The following is a 5,851-nucleotide window of genomic DNA, read 5'->3' on the forward strand; positions in this document are numbered from 1 at the left end:
TATATATAAATCAGAGTACTTTTCACCTTCCCAATCTTATTCCAAAATCCACTCAACTAGCATAATGTGCTTATTTATCAACTGGGATCCATCACTTAGGTGGTGCAGATAGATAGATTTATAGGTAAAATTGCAAAAATATGCTGGCTGCTTGATGAAGTACCAGACTTTCTTGGCTCAGAACTATTCAATTGAATATATCTTTTATTAAAAGTAAGCAATTGACTTTTGAATGATCTGTCTCTCAGAGAATCACACTAACCTCTGAGCCATACATTTTATTGTCAGGGCAAGCATAAATTCGTAGCTGGTGATAAGCTCACTTGTAATAGCAAATACAATAGCTTTAAAACCTTCAGATTTCCTTGAAAATATTCCCCATAGTATTTGGTGGAGAAAAGGTGGCCTCTGAAATTGGCACTGGTATCTGCCTCACTTATCATGCTGGGGTGGCTCTTCGGGTGACTTCCGTGATACCCTAACCTTTAAGTAGAATCCAAGGGCAAAGATTCGAGGAAATTTCTGAAGTATCACAGCTCGTTTGCAAATGCATTATCCCATTTCTTTTGATAAATCATTTACCTACCAACAAATTCATAGTACTTTATTTATTCCATGATTCCCCTCTTCTGATGGACTTCTCCATCAGATGGACATTTCCTCTCCACTCAGAAATACTTTGCCTCCATTATGATAAGTATATTCACAGACTGTCCTAGCTTTCAGGGCATGCTAAATCTGTACTTCCCTTTATCGGTCCTTTGTGTTACTCTTCACTGAGTTTCCCAGGTCCTGCCTCTCTCTTTCTGTCTGACCCCTAGGTTCCATGAATTGCTGTGGTCATTTGCCGGAGTCCAACTCCAGGAACCAGGGATCCAACCTGAAGAGGTGAATGGTGTCGGTGATGAGACAGCCTCTCATTTTTCTTGGACTGCCTGTCTATTCCAAGTTTAAGATTCTCTTTTATACTTTTACAAAAACATTAGGCCAGAGGTTTGACATTTTCAGTTCCCCCTCTCCCAGATTTATTATCTCCATAAATCATTGTTGCTCTTCAAACAGAGTTCCTGCTTCAGTGATTCTCTTGGAATCAGCCTTATCATCTGTTGTCTACCTCCTCTAATGTGTCCTATAGTTAACTTTTGATTATATTGTAACTCATGCTACATTCCTCAGTTTACTACTTGTCTTCCTAAGTCCTGTTTGCCCCTAACATCCTGAGCTCACTATCTCTTAAAAAGGCTTCTAGCTACAGTGTCTCTAAAAATTCCTAACTTCTATAAGCTATAGTAAAATATGCTAACTTTACAACATTCCTTAAATCTTTAACTTCTAACTATTTTAATTATTTCTAAGCCCTAAATTCAGTAAACTTCTTTGCCATAAACATTCTCCTCACAAATAGGCTTCAGATATCAATCCCTCCCATGGCCTCAAGCTACAGCCTATGTGCTCATCCTGGAACACTCTTTTGTAAAAGTCCTTGAACAAATGTCAATGATTAACTTTATGAATTATTTTCTGAGCACAACTGCAGAAGGCTTTGTGCCTTCTCATGCTCCTCTCAAGAGCAACAAGCACCTTAATATTCCTTTTCAGTCAACTCAGCCGAGGAAAGGAAAAGACAAGGCAGAATTACAAGGCCTAACTCCTTCATCCCGGGATCCGTGCCTGCGGAATGAGGAGAGGGGGCTGGGGACCGTGCCTCCATTTTGTCAGTAATGCCTAACGCGGCTCCCGACAGTCACTGTTCAGTAAACCAAAACACCACCAATAACAACATTTATCGCTTATTGGACTTACAACGAACTCCCAGTTACTGCACATTAAAATACATAATTTTTACTTCAACTCTATGGAAAATCTATCTTTATTATTTCTTTTTTTTTTTTTTTAATTTTTAGGAAATTCTACTTTATTCAGGATAGTTATCTCTCTTTTATTATTATTTGTATGTCACTCACACAACATAGGAGCTTTTTATATAGATTGCTTGGAAAAGAAATGAAAACATTTAGATATGGCTTGGGTCATGACACAAAACTTTCTGGGATCATCAAAGTTCAAATAATCATATCCACTGAAAAATGACTGCCATCAGCAGTCAGCATCACTCTGTGATTTCTTTTGCTTAATTTAAAAATCATGCATAAATGCATGTCCTGAAGCTCAGGGTAGAGGTGAACATGTCTGTGAGCATTACGTCTTTCTAGCCAAAGGCAGAACCGTGATGTGAGGATTGTATCTCATTAAAGGATTCAGAAAAGATATGATAGGACTGTATTGCATTGTTACAGGTTAGTTTGCACAAAGGCACAAAAACAGATACACAGAGCAAATTGTGCAGTTACCAAAATCATGCTGATCTAATAAGCTTCAAACAACTGAAAGGCAGGCCCTTATTATTTCTATTTTACAAAGATAAGTTTAAAGACGATTCAGAGGTTACATTTTTACTCAGTGGTACACATCTACTGAGTGGTGAAGCAAGCATTTGGAAGCAGGTGGTCTGACTCCAGAATCTGAGGTTTAACCAATTTACCGGCAGAGAAAACTAACCTGGGCTGATATGAGGAAGGGAGATCTTGGAATGAGAAATTATAGGTGTGTGATGTTAATTCATCGGGGAAGCTGTGTTTCAGGAACTCTGTACTACCAGTGCAGCTTCAGCCTGGAAATGGGCTCTCAGCTAGGGATCCATATCACATATCACATAGAACCAGTCCTATGTACTGTGGTCATCAGACGTGTGTGCTGATGTATACCAAATTCTACTTTAGATTTATTCAGGATATACATAAAAATAATCTACATGAAAGAGCATTTTTATGGTACCCACTTCAAAAATTTCTGTGAGTCTATTCATTGATTCATCAGTTGAGACTAAAATATTTTAGATTGTCATTACAATTTTAATATAATATATAAAAATAATATTAGTCAATGTATTGAACATTTAGATGAATAACAGTTTGGACTAGTTTGCTGTCATCCTTATATTATCTTTAACATGTTTTTCACTGTCATAGGAATTAAAATCTCATAAAAGCCTACTCTAAAGAGGCTAGGTATGCTCAGGCTGACCCCATAACATGTAAATAAGCACTGCTTTTGCCTGTTACCTTTTTTGCATTTTGACAGTTATACCCCATTATGAGATTTGCTAGATGTATCTTTTCACACACTGTCAGGAAGGATTAAGGAAATCAACGTACAAATCTTCGATGAAACAGTTTTGCAAATTGTTCTGTGACAACTGGGATTCACAGTGTTAGATTATGCATTCACACATAAACTGGCAGGAACAAACTCAGGCAAGGAAAGTCACTGACCCTCTGACAATCTTAGAGCTTATATATCTCCTGGGGATTGAACAACAAGCTGATTTGAATCCTTTTGGTTTCAAATTGGATAGTGAGGCTAAAATCATCAGCAAATTAAAAGACTCACAGTAAATATTTATTGTTCTATTATATACAGGTATTTTTAATATATAAGAAGTTTTTCTTCAATACAATTATTATAGTTCCCTCCTTAACCCTCTTTCAAGAAAGTCTTTCGCTAACCCCTGGTATAGAGACAAGAATTTAGGAAACACAAACTTATCCTTTGTGCTCTGGTAGGCATCTATATTGCATACTTTTGTTGGTTACAGTTGTTTCTATGTAGATACCTCTCAGTAGGCAGACATGCTGAGACATTTCCTCATTCAGTCTTGAAGACGTTAGACAAAATTTCTGGAAGGTTCTTATATTCACTAGTTTCAAGTGTTGATGCAAGTCTCATTCCTACCATGCTCTCCTTATTTGCATTTTTATATAGGTCTCAAGGAGAAGGCAATGGCAACCCACTCCAGTACTCTTGCCTGGAAAATCCCATGGATGGAGGGGCCTGGTAGGCTGCAGTCCATGGGGTTGCTAGGAGTCGGACACGACTGAGCGACTTCACTTTCACTTTTCACTCTCATGCATTGGAGAAGGAAATGGCAACCCACTCCAGTGTTCTTGCCTGGAGAATTCCAGGGACGGAAAGCCTGGTGGGCTGCCGTCTATGGGGTCGTACAGAGTCGGATACGACTGTAGCGACTTAGCAGCAGCATCATCTCAATAATGTATTCTATTGTATGGGAGGTTTGATGAGTGTGCTTGCTTCTGTTTCTACCATATACAAAAATGTCCTTTTTAGCTACTTTCTACTAGTTATTCAGAGCATCACATCTAAGAGAAAGCTTTCTCAGAGAAACAGACTTGTACCCCCTTTAGAGTCTTTTAGGACTTCCCTGGTGATCCAGATGTTAAGAATTCATCTGCCAGTGCAGGGAACACAAGCTCAATCCCTGATCTGAGAAGACTCCACACGCCATGGGCAACTGGGCCCATGTACCACAACCTCTAGCCCACACTCTAGAGCCTGAGGTCTGCAACAAGAGAAGCTGCCACGATGAGAAGCCCGCGCACCCTGACTAGAGAGAAGCCCCTATTTACCACAACCAGAGAAAGTCCACACACAGCAGTGAAGACCCAGTGCAGCCCCAACTACATATATACATAAAATAAAAACTAAAAAGAGTCTTTCAGACTCTATATACTCTTATTGAACTTTTATAATTATTCCTTTATGTACTGTTTTCCGCTATCAGACTGAAAGCTCTTTTAGGGAATGAACTTTGTCATATTCACCTTGTATACAGAGTAAGACCTGAAAATGTTTTGCAGAAAGAATGATTGAACTAATAAGAAATTCTCGCAAAATTTAGGAAAGTGTTTTGACAGGGGCTTTTGTAATTCTCAGATAACATTTTCATTCACTTGAGATGAGTTTACAAAGTAGCTTTATCATTTTACAGGTGAAATAGACTCCTTTATTTCAAGATGTGATTTAGTGGTTAACTATTATTCCATCTATTTGTTCTAAAATATATTTCACCTAAAATAAATAATTTTTATAAGACCTCTGAACAAGAAGCACAGCACACTAATATGCATTTTGCTTCTTAAAGAAAAAGCCTCTCTAAGCAGAGTTATTAAATGTACGATGGGAGTAAAAGTCTGTCCTCCAATATTAAGTGCTGCTCAGGTGTCACAAGAAAAAGTAATGAACACTCACTCAACAATGTGAAGCAGAGAAATGAAAGCTACCTTTTTCTGTATGCTTTCCTTGTGGCCCACTTTAGCAATTCATGTTTCTTCCCACCATCCATCTAAAAGGACTGGAGAGGGTTCAGCACAGGAAGAAGAGCCAGAGGTTCTCAGAGACAAATAGCATGAAAAGGGCTGGGATACGGAGCAAGTCTTATAGTCAGTCAAGATTAAAGGATCTGAAGAAATAAATGTCCTTATAGTTTTCAAAATATTTTCTATGCCTGAAGATCTTCATAGATATGGCCATATAATCCCATTTGGGTAATCTGTTATTCATGTTAGAATCACACATTAGTACATTAAGGTAGAGCTTTCAGTAACTCAGTACTCATTTTTTAATTAAACTGATTTCCTTCTGATGCCCAATAGTATGGTAGGAATTTGGATAAGGGTAATAGAAGATCTAATACGAAGTGTGAAAACACATTAGCTTGGGCACAGAAGTGATGGTTACTTGAGTTAAAGAGAGAATGTGTGTGGTGTATGCTTGTGTGTGTGTGTGTGTGTGTGTGTGCATGCTAAGTCAATTCAGCCATGTCCCATTCTTTGCAACCCTATAGACTGTAGTCCACCAGGCTCTTCTGCCCATGGGATTCTTCAGGCAAGAATACTGCAGTGGGTTGCCAGGCTCTCCTCCAGGTATAGTGAGAAAATGCACCCTCAAATGGAAGAACAGATAAAGAAAGTGAGACAGGCTGGAAACTGGGAAC

The sequence above is a fragment of the Bison bison genome, unplaced genomic scaffold, assembly GCF_000754665.1.
Source record: "Bison bison bison isolate TAMUID 2011002044 unplaced genomic scaffold, Bison_UMD1.0 scf7180017864372, whole genome shotgun sequence".
NCBI classification, from domain to species: Eukaryota; Metazoa; Chordata; class Mammalia; order Artiodactyla; family Bovidae; genus Bison; species Bison bison.